Source organism: Leguminivora glycinivorella, chromosome 8 (assembly GCF_023078275.1).
Source record: "Leguminivora glycinivorella isolate SPB_JAAS2020 chromosome 8, LegGlyc_1.1, whole genome shotgun sequence".
Lineage (NCBI taxonomy): Eukaryota > Metazoa > Arthropoda > Insecta > Lepidoptera > Tortricidae > Leguminivora > Leguminivora glycinivorella.
Window position 1 is genome coordinate 8,800,370 of NC_062978.1, and position 18,870 is coordinate 8,819,239.

An 18,870-nucleotide genomic window follows, 5' to 3' on the forward strand; every position below is an offset into this window, starting at 1 on the left:
TTCAATTGATATAATTTATTTTAAGATTAACTTAAAGATAGATGAAACATGGTCAAATGGCTTGTTAACGGTGATTGCGAAAGTGCTAATATGTCTCAGATACCGACACCGGGATCCCAATTATTTGGGTAAGAAAACAAGAAATAAGTATTCTGAAATTCTACGAGCGCAAAAGTTTAATTGCTGTCGTAATAGGATGCATTTCATAAATGATGGCCGCAGCCGCTCCCCCGATGGTAATAAGTATTTTGGAAGCAGGGTTGCCAGATGATAGGGATTTGGCGGGATTCTCCCGATTTTTTGCGTGTCCTCCCGGTAAAATGAAAAAAATCCCGATAAACAACTTTGGAAACACAGCAAGCGAAACTGCTCCGGCACTAAGCCTGGACAGGATAAAAAAATGTTAAATACATACATACATACAATCACGCCTGTATCCCATAAAGGGGTAGGCAGAACACATGAAACTGCTAAAGTATCAGTGCCACTCTTGGCCATTAAGGGGTTGAAAGAAAACGAAAATTGTAACATTGCAGTGATTGTTAAATACATAATATATTTAAAAAAAAAAACACATTAGATAGGTACATTTTCATTAGTATCATTAAATAATCTTATCTATAACATTGGCAACGAAAAGACCATGTCCACTCTCGGACACGCGTAAAGGTATCGAGTTGATAAATCTTTAATTAGGTAGGTACATTTTATTTTACAAAAATCCCAACATCCCGAAAAAAATAGGTACCGATTACCGATATCCGTTATCATGCGATCTGGCAACCCTGTTTGTGAAGCGACGTCTCGGTCGGGGTCGCAATTACGGCTTGTTTTTCATCGCGACCCTCGAAGCCAGCTACCGCTGCTGAAAAAAAGAAACCAATTTTGCACACTCATTAATTATTTAAATCTCATTAAACAGCCGCAAGTTTCCCTCTTTTGTTTTGTAATTTCTCTGCGCCTAATTTAAGCCCTTGAACAAGGCAAGGGATGTTTTAATGCAGGCGTGTATTTAATATTATTTGCGTTACAACGTAGATATTCTTATTTAATGATTGAATATTGATGTTTAAAAAAGATAGTGAATTGAATCGTCACCATAAAGTGTCGATAAATTGACTCCAAAAGTCTGTATTTAGACCTGTAGATCACCTAGAAGATATTATTTTTAACCCCCGACGCAAAAACTAATTATAACAATAAATTTGACGTGTCTGTCTGTTTGTCCATTTTGTCTGTCTGTCTGTGTGTGTGTCTGTCTATGGCATCGTAACTAATGAACGGATGAACCGATTTAGATTTAGTTCTTTTTTTGTTTGAAAGCTGAGTGAGTCGGGAGTGTTCTTAGCCATGTTTCATGAAAATCGGTCCAGGTCCGTCGGGGGTCTTTTCAAAATTTTGATTTTGTGGTTATTACCTGCTTATTATTCCCATCAACGCACGAATCCATAGCGTAATTGAGTCCCCAAAATATTAACATCCCGGTAAGTATTTGACATCCATAAAAATTTAGAATACGGCGCGCCTCGTCGCGTCAGCGGCAGCCAAATTAAACGAATTCACGACGCCCGCGACCGCGTTTCCGCACCTTTTATGTTCCAGCGCACAGTTTAATTTCCTAATTTTCAAATGCTCCTCAGAAACAAGACAGTGCTGGGGACTTTGATCATCCAATCGGAAGCTACCGTCAACGCAAACAGCCAAGTGAGCACGGAACTTTGTGCTCGCGCCAAATCTTCTTACAGCCTACTCAATTTCCCATTTAGTAATTTATTACAAATTTTATAGACTCTTTAATGTTTATTGAGAGTATTGAGACATTAGATGACAAAAATGTTGAAGGTAAATTTTATTTTTAATTGATTTTTTGGTAGGAATGTTATAACTATCTTAGTTATATCATAACGTCATACTAATTCAGTTTTCTTACTTAAAACAAATAGTGTATATAGTATACTATAAAATTACTTATTTAACATACCTCCTGGATGGCCGGTGCTTACCTATGATATGATATTTCTTAACTCAATCATTTTATTTAATAGTTAATGATCTTTTGTAAACTCCATATTTCATGTTTCTTATAAAATATAATTTGTGGTTTTAGTTTTCCTCTGAAATTTACTTTGTAAAAATAATTTAATTTGTATTTACTTTGTAATAATAATTGTGTTTCTAAAAATAAATATTAAAATGTTGATGTAGTAATGAGCTTGTAAAAGTGACATTCGATGATCGTCATAAATACACTAAAACCCTGTTTATAATAATTTTCCTCTCCTGGGCCGGCGCTGGGGAGGCGGAGCGGGCGGGGTGGGATCACTCGCCCGTGCTTTAATTGCTTTTCACTTAGCAACCGCTCATGAACAGAGAACTCGCGAAAATGAAGAAAAAAATCATTACATCAACATCTTTTAGATTGTCCAGATTTAAGGAAGAGCGAGGAGACAGCGGCGTTCTTATATAACGCTTTCCTCTTTCTTGTTTTCCAGCGCGCCTCATTTCCGGAAGGGGCCGCGGGGGGGGGCGCGGGCGCGGGTGGCGAGGGGCCTAAGTAATTTCGCTTAAGAACTCTAAACGTAATTAGTGTAGGGCGTGCAAAGGGAAGGGCTTGAAAGTTGGAGAGGGTTGGCGTCCCGCGCCCGCCGCGCGCCGCCTGAATATTTGATCGCGCTCGTCTCGCGATAATATTTTGCCGGAGGAGGTTTCCGTAAACACGAGCACATTTCCCCACCTACTTATACTTTCCTTCATTCCGCTTTTCAAAGCTGTCGCGCGCTTTTAATTGGAGCCGGTGTTATTCGTAAGTAGACTTGTGAGAGAATTAAAATCGCGCGCTACGTCGCTCGCGAATACTGAAAATGTTTTAATGTTATTAAGTTTTTCATGAAATATTTCTTTCGAGGAAATCGTCTTTGTGCGACTTCAAACAAATTAACGGCGTCGTCTATATTTGAAGCTGGTCTCGGATGGATGTTTTTCATTTCTTTGAGTCTTTATGTGAGAGCTTCTCAGGTATTAGCGAGTGCGACGTAAATAAATAGGTGTCGAGTAAACGTTAAGAAATGTTCTAATTAAAATCCCTACGTTTTTCTGAAGAGACCGGCAATCGGCATCTCTCAATACTTCTAAGTAGAGTTTCCAGCAGCCGCTCATCATCTATAATATTAATTGCCAAGCTTCAAAGTCAAATAGGAGCAGAAGTAGATTATGTAATATAATTCATTTGATAGCCCGAAGCAAGGGCAATAATTTACGAATTCAAAAGGCCCGTGAAACAAGAGAGGGAATTAGAATTTGTAATTAGAGCGAGGCAACGACGCGGCTACTCCTACAACATTTGATTAGCAATTATGGTAATTTGACTTAGAGCAGGGTAAGATTTCTCCTAATTTGTTAGTTAAATTATCATCGCGACTGCCAGGAAATATAAAATCCTGTTGGGAACTGGGTAATTAATTTATGTTTTAAGTGTAGGTACTTATAGGTTTTAATGGTCCTATCAAAATTTACTTATTAAAAATAACCAACTAAGGGCCAGTTGCATCAACCACATTTGACAGACACATCATCGTCACGCAGCAGACGTCTATGGAACTTCCCATACAATAAAATTTAACGGACGCTTTAACGTTGTCAACGGTTTCGTGCAACCGACCCTAAAACTTTGAATTAAAGGTAAAAATAATATAATGAATCATATACAAGGTGCTCGCGAGGAACCTGCATAACTTGAACCACGCGTTTCTAAGGCCAAAAGAAAGAAAAAATGTTATATGAATTTTTTTTTGTCAACTTTTTTGGAAGTATTTTCACATAAAAAGCAATTTTATGCATAAAGTTGGCAATTAAAATGAGTTCCTTAATTAATTTTTCTAAAAACCAAATTTTTTGGAAGTTTTTCTTGTCACATTTTGACATCTATCAATGACTACTGTGAGACTATGCTCCACAATTGCGCATCAGCGCCGTTAAGAAGACCTTTTCTACTGAGTAACAATACCGAAATGTTTTTTTTTAATTGACAATAACTCTGAAACTAGACGAAATCTAGAAAAGTTTATATGATATTTTAGTCTTAAAATGTGACCAAGAATATGCCGTTAAAGTTATATGGGTTCCTCGCGAGCACCTTGTATATTGATAACCAATACAGTATCAAAAAATGCAATAATACTAGTATTAAAAGTTGAAGAGGAATCCGCTATTTGTCCCTATCGCGCCCGCGCCGCCGACAGTGGAGCCCGACTCGCCACTGGAGCCCGGCTACTATAATATACTGTTCATGTGTCATCATTAGCACCGTGTATACACACTTCATAATAAAGTTAAATATGTATGTAGATTGCAGTAGTGTACATGCATTTTTTACTCGAGTAGATACATCTTTAGTATTAGTATCTTTAGTTAGATATGGACCGGGACAAGTGGCGTAAATACTAAAAAAACCGGCCAAGTGCGAGTCGGACTCGCCCACCGAGGGTTCCGTACAAACTTTCTTTCAAACTACCTAGTAAAAATAATCTCATATTTTCATATAACTCTAATGACTTGACTAGAAGACAAAAGTATAGGCACTAATGAGTATTATAGTGTATAGCGCCATCTCCCGGTCAATTTGCTAACTAATTTGACCGACCTGGTTTTTCAGGGATAATTCTTTATAATGTTAACCGATTTAAACAGTTTTTACTTTATTGGACAGAAGATGGTTTACGTAACATCTCGTATTAATTTGAAGTACGATATACATCCGCAAGGGTGGGTAAATTGAAAGTAAAAATCTGAAAAGTTTTTTGTGAATTAAAAAAAAGTATTCAAAATACAAACACGATTATATTTTTCCTGTAATAAATAGCATAAAACCAATGTTCACTAAAATTTTCATTATTTTTCGTTGGTAAACTTCGGAGATAAGGGGGGGGAACGGTATTTTTTTTTACATTTTCCTTCAAAATTCTTTTTTTTTCCACAACAAAAAAATTATAAAAAATAGCTTATTTACGTTCAATTTGAGCTCTTTCCAACGATACCCCACTTGACCTAGTAACTTGAAATTGACAGTTTGCCCCCCTTTCATTTTGGCCATTTTCACAATTAAAATTAATATATTTAAAAAAATTATACTTTCTATTTGTAGAGGTTAACAATGTTCACAAGTATTCCAAAATTTCAAGTTGATAGCATTAGTAGTTCTCGAGATATTTAGGAATGTGACAGACGGACAGACAGACGGACAAAGTCGCACCATAAGGGTTCCTGTTGTACCTTTTTGGTACGGAACCCTAAAAAGAGGCCTACAGCAGTGGGCGATAAAGGGCTGATATGATGAAGAGAGATATATTATGACAATAACATCTCACCGTCGACCATTGATTATTTGAACCCAAAATTTATACAAGAATTTCGTAAAAAATGTATGAAAACCACAAACCACCAATCAAAACACTGCAGGCTGATTCATGACTTTCATGACAGGTGGCATGAATGGTATGAACAAAACTTTGATTTGATTGGATGAGTGCCACCTGTATCGATATCACTTCGATATACCTACAGATGTAGTGCGAAAAAAGTTTCCTTCGTAATTTCACGGAAACGTACGAACGTGTCATGTTACTTCAGTCAGTCTCTGTAGAAGACGTACTGACGCTGTCTGAACTAGCACGACAAATACGAACGCATGCATATTTTCATTCACTCGTCATTTCGTTCCATTAGAGTCAGCCCTTGTGAATCGACATTAGATCATTTCTTGAGCTTATCAATAATTGAGCAAAATAAAAAAAATAATAATCGATAAAGTTGCTGAATAAATAATGTAATAATAATTAGTGGTCCTTGGAGTAACACGTACCGTAGGTACTTATTCAGAATACCTATGACATATTTTATGGCACGCATTTACTTAAAAGTGAAAGTGTATAACCACCACTGAATACATTTAAAGCAATAAAATAAACAAGAAAGGCGAATAAAAAAACGAATTTACCCAAGTAAACACTAGAATCAGATGTGAGCGATAAAGCATCGCCCTGAATAACAGAGAGATTAAGGTTTAATTGTCGAATTTAATGTATCGTGAAACAATAACGAACGGGCCGCAATCTCTGAGTGAGAGGTGAGCTGTGAGCTTCTCCGGCGAGCATCGAACGCACACCGTGCCCGTACACTCTTACTTTATTCACGCACTCCGCGATGCAATTTAATTATCGAGCCGGCTCCCGCGCTTTACCCTTTTGTATCTTAACCCCCGGACGAAAAAAATGCTCACCCCGATAAAATAGAGGACGGGTACGAAAAAAAGGAGCGTATGCAAATTCGGGATAAAATATAGCCCGTAAATGCCACCGTTTCTAAAAGAATATTAGAGACGTTTTTCAGTGGGTGGCTGGGGGCGCTACTTTATACTTTGTCTCCGCTAAGTACTGCAGCGCGGGTGTCCGCGCGAGGAATCCGCCTTAATTTGCGATTGTTGTTCGGCGATAAATCAACTCGGCCTCCTTTTTCTGTTCCGGTATCTTTTACAGAAATAATTATTGCTGCAAGTGCCATCTGGCAATTACGAATTCCACGAAAAGCTAGTAAAACATGAGGTATTATTGTGTCGTAAATTTGTAACAACGTGTACAATTACATACAATGACGTGAGGGCTAGACACATGCAGTAATCTTTCCTACCTGGGTACATAGCCGAATGGCACAAACGCTCACGAAACGAAACGCTCGTAGATATCTATCTCTATCGCTCTTGCGTATTGGCGCGACAGAGCCAGACTACCTTTCGCGGAGTTTCGTTTTCGATTCGCGTCGGAGAAATGCCATTCGGCTACGGGGCCTGAGACGCGAAAGCAAGCTGAAACACGTGTTACCTGCTAATATTGTAGCTGGTGTTAAATGAAATGAGATAGCGAGGTAAGTACGACGTACTAGACGTATTAAAGTTTTTAGTTTGATCTACATAGGTACATGTATTCAAGAAAGTTGTTTTCATTTATCTAACATTTTCGTAAAAACCAAAATGTGTTCAAAAGAGAGGTATGGGCACTGTGTAATTCTATTATGTTGGTTTGTGTGACAGAGGTCACATCATAGCGAGCTGATATCATACCAGATCTAAAGCAGAACCCAACTGGGGAAGAAGTACCTTTGGTATACAGGAAACCGCTACTAACATTTTAAATCTTAACCCTTCTAGTCCTAGCGACATCATATGATGTCAGTAAAATATAAGTAAGGGTTAATATGTTATAATTATAACACGCAAGACTGTATTGTGAGTTGATATCATGCATCTGTCTGCACACTGGCTACACATAGAGAATTCTATTTTGCGAACTATTTGACTAATGTGCTATAAAAATTAATAAAAGTAATTAATTTAAATCGTACCAACGAAGTATGTCGTAGCCTCGTAGCCTTCGACATCCCGATTTTTGGTTCGTGCCCTAAATTTAAAAATTATCCACAACCATACACGGTAATCCCTTTGACCCAGAAACCTTAAATTTGGAACAGGTTGGTCTCACAAGTAAAGGGGAAACATGTTATCAGGGGTATTATGGACTGGCTGTGGTACAGTGGATAAGGTATTATGTTAAATTAAAGTACCTACCCAAGTCGCCTACAAAATAAAACTTTCAGAGTAAATTTGTTTGATTCAAAGAACATATGATTTAATGAAACAGTTTACCGTTTGTGCAAATACAAACACTTTAACATTAGTTTACACTATGTTTATGGTGTTTTTCCCGCACGCGAGGTATCTCATTAGGTAAGCGTGCTCCACCGTAGACCGCATCATCACTTACCATCAGGTGTGATCGTGGTCAAACGTCTACCTATTCATACTAAAAAAAAACGACTTCACAAAGTAGTACATTACTAGCTTGTTAAGTCGAAATTTCATAGGGCCATATGTATGTATCTAGGTACCTACTGTAAAACGTCGTACAATACTCGTGTGAGGAGTGACTTTGTAACTCGTGTCGGATTAAAATACTCCCTTCGGTCGTGTTTTAATTTATCGCGACCTGTTTTGGAATTCCTCTTTTCCGCACGTGTATCGTAATGTAATATTATGTGATCAACACATAAAAACCTATTAAAATACGAGTGTGACTGAATGAGTTTATAAACTAGGTGAGAGCGCGCGAATAACATACAGTTGTATACTTCACCCAGGACACCAAGGTGTTTCATATGTGTTTCATGCCTAAAACTTATGCTTCATGTGCCTCTTGCGTAAGGACTTTTTCAGTACACATGGTGTTTTTTTACGCACTAGTGCGAGAAGTGGTTCATTATATGCCAGGTCGAAACTTCGGAGGCTCATCTATACTGAAAAACGTCGTACGATACACGTGCGAAAAGGAAATTCGTAACTCGTGTCGATTTAAAACACTCCCTTTGGTCGTGTTTTAATTTATCGCCACTCGTTTCGAACTTCCTTTTTTACGCACTTGTATCCTAATCTACTATTTTATTACAGTTTACTCGTATTTCCTGTGGAAAGGACCTTATTACACTTGAGACATCAGGACCCTTTATGCTTCAAGTCACAGTCATATTATAAGCTCGCAGTGATCTCTTCGGAAACTGCATGTAACAACAGAAATTGAGATAATTTTATTACAGTATTTTCTGTTAACATTTCACGTACGATTATGTAAAATCGAATAAGATCAAATCGACTGATACTAGAAATTAGGTCAAATGAAATTCCTTTGTTGTTTAGAGATGTCCTTTGAATGTGTTTTTTTTACATCGATCAGAAATTTATTTTAAAATAGTTTAATTTTTATGATGTTCGTCATTTGCTGTTGTGAATGTATTACAGAGGGGTTATTTATAATCATGTATTAAAAAAACAGTATCTAGTTTATATGTCAATGTTTCTGCTACACACAAGACATTAAATTATGAGTGTAGATGTCACTTTCTCATTGCATATGATATGTTTCATAAAAGACTCACACAAACTAGAGTCGGAGGGATACTGTCATATCATTCGATATGAAATAGGTGACATGCCAGATTCGACTAAATTGTTTGCAACTGACATTTAATTTATAATGTTCGAAACGTCCTTTCGTGTGATCAAGTTCTTTTGTTTCTCAGATACCTAGACATGTTCTAAATTTGAATGTTTTTAAAATATTGGATATCTTATCTATAGTGTATTTTTAGTCACGGCTAAACCAGACCCTCTAGCACAACTTGATGCCTTGTCGCGTGCGAGTCCATACTTAAAGTCGCGCTTGATGTATGGACTCGCGCGCGACAAGGCAAGTTGTGCTAAAGGGTCTGGTGTAGGTTGTTGATAAGCTATCATAGCTATCGCTACATGGTAACTGTAGGAAGTTCCCCATTAGGTCCCAGAGTTATTTTCAAAATAAGTTAAATTCTTGATAATTGAAATATGTAACACTAAGCTCACTGTAAAGATGTTATTGTTCGACGACCCGTCTGGCTCAGTTGGTACTGTTGGTTGACCCTTGAGCTGCGGTCTTGGGTTCGAATTGTAAATTTATTTGTGTGATGACACAGATAATTTGTTCCTGAGTCATGGATGTTTTCTATGTATATTAAGTATGTATTTATCTATTTAAGTACGTATATTGTCGTTTAGCACCCATAGTACAAGCTTTGCTTAGTTTGGGGCTAAGTTGATCTGTGTAAGGTGTCCCCAATATTTATTTATTTATTTATTTACTCTCGACCTCCAACCCGCTAACAAGTTACATACGTGTAGAGATTTAGCCACAAGTTTCTTACTATTAGAAGAGACTTGGTGATTTTAATGTAAACAATGTCATGTAAGAATGAGGTTTCTTATACATTAAAAATGTGGTATCGCTGGTTCAGCCCGCGAGGAATGAGTTAAATAGGTGCTTTAATTATTGACGTCGGCCGAGGAGGGCCGACAGGGGAGAACAAGACAGAGACAGCATCAAATATTTAGCGCGTAATGCTAGCCGCGCTCTCGTTTGTAATTAAAGCGTTCTTTCCTTTTTTCAGCGGCCTGATACAATATTCAGCATGAGAAGGAAGCGCTCCGGTGGCGGGGTGGCGCCTCCATTGTATTCGCTAAGGAAGATAAATTAAAAAATATAATTACAAGGCGGCCGCCATAATTCTCGGCAGGCGGGGAGTGGGGCGGTGGGTGGCGCGGGCGGGGGATAGTGGAGGAGCGGGCGCTCCCGAAGGAGGCTTCTTAAATATTTGGGGATAGCGCGTACCTACGCATTACGTAAATTAATGACACGGATTCGAGGAAGGATGGCGCCCGCCCGCTGCCCGCTGCCGCCGCCGCTCCGCTCGACGCTCGCGAGAGCTTTCTTTAATACCCGTTGTCAATGATCTATTAGACGGAATTATAAATTCATACTATCAGAAGAGGCCGAATCCACGATTGAATGGCCTAACGATTTTCTTTTATTTCCCCCGTAATTGCGGAACTCTGACTTCCTCGCTTCCGCTGACCCGAGTCCAATTTATAACTCGACGAAATATGACTAGTCATTCATTTAGAGTTAAATTCCTCATTTGGGGAAAAGCTCGTTAATGTTCTTTCATAAATCTTCATTTAGGTTTTTGATAGATAGCACAAAGCTACGATCATTTAATTGCGGTTTAGTATTCCAAGCCGTATCTACTTATGACTATAAGGCTTGGCTATATGAACGTATAATTTCATTTCATTTATTTAATGCAACCATGGTATTTTACAGAGGTGTTTATAGATTGTAGGTAAAAACATGGACCCTAATAGGGTGTAGCATTTTACATATAAATAGTACAACAAAACAATATGCACTTACAGGTTAAGTTCAAGAATGTTTGTAAAATTTAGAAAAACTTCGTGTTTATGCGTTTGACGTGTGACAGCTAAAGAAGATAACGCCACATGGCGACATGTGGTTTTTTGATAACAGAATTATCAAGCGTCAACTTTCCTCAGAGGCTATTCACTACCTACATTGGTCACATTCGGCACGTATTAGACTCCACATGAATGAATGTGGTAGTGTTCGAGCGGCGGCGGGCGGGGAGCGGGGCGCGGGCACACGGGCCGCATGTGAGCAACAAGTGTCTCCATGTGCTCACCTATCGCACGCCGCCGACACGTCTCGCGCGGACCTCATACACGCAGACTAGCCACCCGATTCGAACTGTAAGATACGTGTAATGTTAACTCTAGATACGATATGGATCGGATCGGGATAGAGTTGACATTTTTGTTTGATGAAACGTATATAATGTTTTTGCTTTAACACCGTTTTTGGTTTGTTACTCATATTGACGACCGGTCTGGCGCAGTCGGTAGTGACCCTGCCTGCTACGCCGCGGTCCCGGGTTCGAATCCCGGTAAGGGCATTTATTTGTGTGATAAGCACAGATATTTGTTCCTGAGTCATGGATGTTTTCTATGTATATAAGTATGTATTTATCTATTTAAGTATGTATATCGTCGCTTAGCACCCATAGTACAAGCTTTGCTTAGTTTGGGGCTAAGTTGATCTGTGTAAGGTGTCCCCAATATTTATTTATTTATTTATTTATTATTGTACACGTAAAATTGTCAAGCATTGAACGTACCTAATAATTATGATTACTAAAAACATCAATAACACAACGTTGTAGGTACTTTACAACGACGACTCGAACTGTATCGCTAATAATTATGTCTTACCAAACAAATATAAAATGTTATAAAATCAAATATAAAAATTATGTTAAAATGTATGTGACGAGTAAAAATGCCCCTGTGGCCTATTTGCTGAATAAATATTTTGAATTTTGAAGAAATTAACAGCTTGCTCTCATATTAATATCTACTGCGCTCAACTCCTAACTCTTAACCCCTTGCCGCATGAATAAAAAAAAATATTTGTTGAAATTTAAACTATAAAAGTTCTCTTTAAGAGTTCAATATCATATCGGCCATAAATGGCTTCGTATATGCGGTAAAGGGTTAAATACTTCATACATAAATTAATTAACTAATAAAAAACTTATATCCTTAAATCCTGCATTACTATTTGCAGAAATAAAGCGGATGAGTCGAAGAAGGGCATAAGTCGAGCCAACGTGGAATAACAAAACACGGCACCTATTCAATCATTAAACAATACAGCGGATACAATAAGGTAGAGTCTGGCTAGCCAAATATTGTTGACAGATATTTCCTTATGGTATCACCAATTGTCTATGGTTTAAAAAAAAGGCTAAAAGTCTGCTGTCAATTTATGTCACTTATTCAAATTGTTCGCGGGTTATTAAGGGTAAATCTTAAATATTATAACAATGACGATACCAAGCGAGGTCCGCAATTTGCTGTTTAAGCTAATAAATAATTACAACCAAGAGCGAAGTCGACGTGAAGCGGCATATAATGAAAAACTGCAATGTTTACAAGTCGTAAACAATATAGTAGGTTGGTGCTCTATTAATATTTTGATACTTTAAGTACTAGTTCTAACATTTGCCTATAACTTTGATTAAGTATGTGAATATAATAAAACTTAAATCTCATAAACAGGAAAACTAGGAAAAGAGTGTAAAGACAAGGAGAAACTCGTAGCTCTGGAAAGCATTAATAAAATAAAAATATTGGAACGTAACGACTTACTTACGAAAAACCAATATTTAGAAGAAATCAGTGAAGTGACTGGTCAGTAGTAATTTGATATAAAAATATAAAAAATAAAATAAATAATATAATTTAGCCTATATACGTTCCACTGCTGGGCACAGGCCTCCTCTCATGTCTGAGAGGGCTCGGGCTATATAGTCTCCACGCTAGCCCAATGCGGGTTGGAGACTTCACATAAATCTTTGAATTTCTTCGCTGATGTATGCAGGTTTCCTCACGATGTTTTCCTTCACCGTAAAGCTAGTGGTACATATTAAATGATATTTCGTACGTAAGTTCCGAAAAACTCATTGGTACGAGCCAGGATTTGAACCCGCGACCTCCGGATTGAAAGTCGGGCGTCATATCCACTCGGCCACCACTGCTTATATGGCAATAAAAATATAAAATATATAAAAATATCTTGGTGTAACATTTTGTCAAATTTCTTTACATATATTAGCAATTTCTATTGATTTTCAATATAAGTGTGCACAGAAAACAAAAATATTTTCTAGTATCAAAACTATATCTCCTACTATACCAAGTGTGACCAGCCCTAGATTTTTTGAATTTCCCGCCAAAAGTTGGGGCAATATTTCATTAGCCACACTCTACCTACTTTGCATTCTCTATTTTATTTGCACAGTATTGAGAAACAATAATCTTGTAATAATAATTTGTCATAATACAATGCAGATAGTTGAACTGTGTAAAAACAAAAGATAAACTAAAACAAAAGCGTCGCAATAAAAAGGTCACCTTTAGCGTGGCACAAGTGCCACGTGTGTTTCTATTACAACGGAGAATAAGTTACAAAATAATTGGCACGGGAGGCACCCGACAATAGTCACCTTCAAACAGTGGAGTCGGCAACCCTTTTACATTACAAAAACAATACAATTTTACGACGGTTACTGTGTTGTTTCCAAGCAAAAATACGCACAAAGGTCATGATCTATTTAAGTAACACGCTAGAAAAAGTGAAAGTCGGCTGTTATTTTGAACAAAGATTCCAACCCTGAACAGGTAGTGCCCCTAGCGAGTATAAACATGCACCGAGCGCTGCTTTAAGCACCCTCCAAAGAAAACTTATTAATTTTCGTCATTAAGAATTCCGCGGGCGAAACTCGAACGTCTAATTTCAACCCTAACTTATCAAGACGCGAATAAAAAAGTTCACCCCCCGGCGCACCCCACGCTCACCCCCTTGTTTAAAACGCCGGCGAAAAAGAAGCACATAAAAATGCATGAGGCCTTCCTCGTTATAAGGAAAGGGTAGCGCCCACCCCCCTCGGGAGGCAGCTGTAAAAATCGTCTCTAATTTAAATTTTGGAAGTTTCGCGCGGCAGCGTTGATGTCTTGATAAATGTGAGCGACTCGCACTAATTTCGCGTCTTCAGCGCTCGGAACTTTTAATTGGGCTCGCATAAATCTGGCCGCCATGATGGCACGCGCATAAATTACGTCTCGCGAATGAATGACGACGCATTGTCGCGTCGTGAGCTCAAGATCGGCTCACTCTTAGATCAGAGTAATCACTCAGACAGTACCAAATATACCTGCTAATTACTAACGTCTTAATTAGTAGGCCCACTACTTTGATGTTCACGAAATGCCGCCTTTATAAATGCCTACAAAATTCTAACAAAGAAACGAGCCGCACGTGCGCAGCTTCGGAGTATAGGGTTGCCTATAGATTAAAACGAATTAACAATCAGATAAAATGTTATACTATACTAATTCTTTCTAGGTATATAATATACAGTATTTATATAGAAACATCACAAGACTTATTGAACTTTTCCGTGGGACTTAATCATTAGTAGATGTGTGAAATTGTCTTATTTATTCATGATGACATTTAACTAAGTACGAGTATTATTAGCCATCCACACGCCGACATCGCATATAAACTTAGTAAAAACTCGCGACGTAAAGTAACAATAAAAAGTGTGAGCGTGCGTTCCGTGAGAACGCGCGCCACCCTGATACGAACTCGCGGCCGCCAGCATGTACTTGTAACGCGGCGATAGAATCGCAGAGTGAGCCGCCCCTGATTATAGTACCTACTGATAGAAATGAGAAATGACACTATCTTCTTAGAAACGACATACATCCACACTAATATTATAAATGGGAAAGTGTGTGTGTCTGTTTGTTTGTCCGTCTTTCACGGCAAAACGGAGCGACGAATTGACGTGATTTTTTAAGTGGAGATAGTTGAAGGGATGGAGAGTGACATAGGCTACTTTTTGTCTCTTTCTAACGCGAGCGAAGCCGCGAGCAAAAGCTAGTATTTTTATATTAGCATGTTCACTTATTGCCGTATTCGAACAATGTGAGCAAGGTATCACTGCGAGTTGATAATTATATATCAGTTTCAAATCAAAAGTCACGTTTCTTCAAATATAAAATTCGGTCTAAGTAGATATGGTATATAAAAGCTCTAACTGTCGTAGTCTAATGAATGTTTGGTAGATTAATACGAAGACACAACACAACACTGGCAATGTAAATGATACCTAGAATTGTCACTTTAAACACTGATAGATTTAGATCTAATACGGCCTGATTTTATGTCTATGATAAGATTTAGAGCCATAGCATATCCACATCATAATTTTGACGTTTAAGTATAAAAAAGAATCCAACCGATAGGTAAGAATCTGTCAGATTATGAGAAAACTACTTTATGAGCAGCGGCGTAGCGGCGTAGCACACAGGCTGCTACGTAAGTGCTACGACCGACGCACTCTGGTTTGGGTGCATAAAGCGTTATGATTGGGTTTGTGTGTGATGACGTATGAGTATGACGCAAAGTATGTAGTTGTATTCAAACTTTTAATTAGGTACGTTAATTATTAAGATTGAATTGGTTGACTGACACTTTAAACAACACGTTAAGTGGTTAATATAGGCACACCTCGGACACTGGCGATCAAATATATGAAAGAGGCGCGTTCCTAGCACACATTCTAAGCTCGTGTACGTGAACGCGTACCATGCTTGTATGAATGAGATATGACAGGTTGACTGTTCGCGTTTTTGACAGGCGGTAACTGTGAGGTAAACGAGAGGGGTGGGTGGCACTTTCAGCGGGGAGCGGGAGTGGCCATACTGTACGATAGTACTCTTTATTATACTGTGATATAGGTAAGATCTACGTTCCCAGCCAGACTGCACGGTGGAATAAATGACCAGAAAAACAACATTTCTTAAAGTCTTAGCTTAACAATCAAGTAACACGATAGCATTAACGAAGTGCTTCACGAATATAAATAATGTGATCCAAATTCGCGTTCTTATTCATTAAATTACGTAACTAACGTTAACTTGATTTTCCCTCGAACTTTTTTGTTTTCAATTCGCCAAATCTCACATTTCTGTTCGGGCAAACAAATAATAGAATTAAATATCGCCATAACGGCGTTCCGTCAGGTGTAATTAAATCAGAAGCGAAGTTTGTTTCGAATGAACAATTAGTGAGTTTGCTCGGTATCGCGTTATTCCTCATTAAATCGGGACAAAGCAGCGGCAGCGGCTGCGCGGCGACTTCGACGGGTGTAATGTTATTCATTTGCGAAAGTCAAAGGTTGTGTTTACAAAAAATAAGTCGCCGGAGAGCGGACGGTGGCATTTTTTCCATTCGCCGCGTTCCATTAGCGTGCCTTTGTTTGGCGGGAGCGCGCAAATTAATTTAGCTCTCCCACCATTTCCCTCCCCCCTCCTGAACCCCCCGCCCCCGCCGTGCCCTCTTTTGTCTAGCCTTGCTCTACGTATCGTTTTCTTCTTTATGGCTCATTAGGCAGCATTGTCGCCATTGTTTTTTTTCGCCTAACCCACAAGATCTAATTATTATGATCAGCAAATGTAATAGATCGATAGCTTTTGTGCGTGCCCCGATGGAGTAATAAATTGAGGAGGGAATTAGGAAGGATTGTGAAACGACGACTTTATGAATATAAGTTAATGGCACATCGCGTTAACACTTTGAGTGCCGAATGACCAATTTACAATACAAATTAAAGCGTTAGCGTGATGTTGATAGTAAATGTTAGTATGTTATTCAAAATAATATATTAAATAATGTGTTAGGTAGTTCAAAGACGATATACAAGTGCGTGACAAAAATGGTTAAATGTAGCTAATCTGTCTGGTGATGTAGTGGACTCACCTGAGGTGGTTGCGCCGGCGCCGGCGCCGCGGCCGCCCCGCGCCACAAAAACGCGCCAACTGCCGCTCGGGCACAGTTTTTTAGCCCGCGCGTGCCCTCGGCCGCCACAACCCTTGCTATTCACACACCGATCCCTCACATTACTTCCATCACACGCCAACCAAATTTGAATAACTAACAATGATTCTCATTCGACTCGCAAGAAGCGCGGAATCTAAATCAGTTAAAGCTTAATTATCTTTTGTTTCAGTCTTACACAAATCTTAATGAAATTTTAATTGTCCTCCCGGCTTTGAAGAAACGTTTTCAAGTAAATTAGAGAATCTTTTCATCTCGAGAAAGTTGAAATTTTCCGAGCTGAAAAATTTTAATTAATTACTTAGAAGACACATTTTAAATTCTTAATTAAGCAATCCGTACTTTCTCCCGCCTATAAATTAGATCGAGCCGTTTCCATAGAGACTACTCATCCTTTAAAGCGGGGGGAGAAGGGGGTTCTACAAAAAATATAACTTAGGGTGAGTAAAAAACCGTGGGGTGACTCAGCCGGCCGCTGCACCCCACGACGAAAAATCTACGATCAATATTAACTCTTTTTTTGAACGGGGAATCGGTGAATTTTTAACTCGTTTTAAGTCGGCAGTGAGCGAGTAATGATGCGATGAAACTCGCTTGCAGAGTTGCTGCCGCTAGTGGAATAGTTCCAGGCGACATATAAGGGCATAGTTTTAGTTTGTACCTCTGTATGCCAAGAAACTGTTACTTATAATTAAATGTGTTTAGGTACACAATTTACGAATGAGTTTGTTACAAATGTACGGTGCGCTAGGGTTAGGAGGTTTTAGTTTTTGACTGTTACAATACAAAAACACTATCCTACTCAAACTTAACCCACTCACTACACATCTATAGGTAATATTGATTTCATCAAGCAACAAAAAAGCCTTTATTACTACACCAAAAAGTCTTTTCTTCAACCCCACTCGCTACCAAACTGCAACTACTAATATCGGAGCAGAGGAACTATAAATCACGTTCGGGATATTCGCGATTCCGGGCGCGTGCATTTGTCAAGGTCGCCACATATGTAGGTGACGGGAATAGCTGTTAGTTTACGATTGTTGTCCTCCACCGAGGAGGATTGTATTATCCATGCTAAGCAATAATGAGATCATTTGGGAAAAATGTTTGTTTAAAAAATATCAGGGTTTCCAATTTGAAACAATTTTTTTTTATAGAATAGAGTCAGAACCACAGAACTTAATTTAGATAGAAGAAACAAATTCATATATTTGTATAGGGGCCGAGCGTGTCAAATTTTGTACTGAAGTTGATTCTTGCCTGTAATTTTAAATATGTCTCAGGCTCTTGATTGTTCATAATTTTTGTGTTGTTGCAATTGAATATCACGTAACGAGGCATTTTTTATGTTTTGGTTGACTTCAACTTACAAAAATTGACGCCCGAAAGCTGCAAGCTGCGAGTAAAGACGGACAACTCAGTGGATTTCACTGAGTTCATTTGACACGCTAAGTAGATACGTTTGCTTGATCTATGGTATATATGACATCTGTGGTCAGAACAGAAGCTGTTTTCCATAGACTTCAGATGTACCTAGTGCGAAAAGCTTTCCCTTCGTATTTTTCCGGAAACATTCGTCTGGCATGCTAGTTCAAAATCAGACAGTGTCAGTACGTCTTGTACTGAGACTAACTGAAATAGCAGGACACGTTCGTACGTTTCCGTAAATATACGAAGGAAAAGCTTTTCGCACTACATCTGTACATTACTGAACACTCCCGTAATGTGACCGAAAATAGTTATTATTTTTATCAGAAGTTACAAATACAACGATAAAGGCGGATCCAGCTTTGTTTTATGCGCAATATTCCACAAGCATTTTTTTTTCGCACAGCCATTAAAATCTGTAGGCTCGTTCCAGGACTCTGCAAAACATACTAAGTAACGCTACATTAATCTAAAAAAAAAACTCTAATGTAATATTACTTCTAACTACCCTACGACAGAAAAAACTATTGTTTAAACAGGATTAACC

General features: G+C 38.4%; 1 long non-coding RNA gene across 1 annotated transcript; it reads right to left on the reverse strand.

The window, feature by feature from the left end:
• Positions 1-16,850, reverse strand: LOC125228797. Its single transcript, XR_007177323.1, has 2 exons — positions 16,815-16,850; positions 1-865 (listed from the first exon to the last, which is right to left on the reverse strand). It is a non-coding gene; the product is annotated as an uncharacterized LOC125228797 (long non-coding RNA).
• Between the last annotated feature and the right edge of the window lie 2,020 nt (positions 16,851-18,870).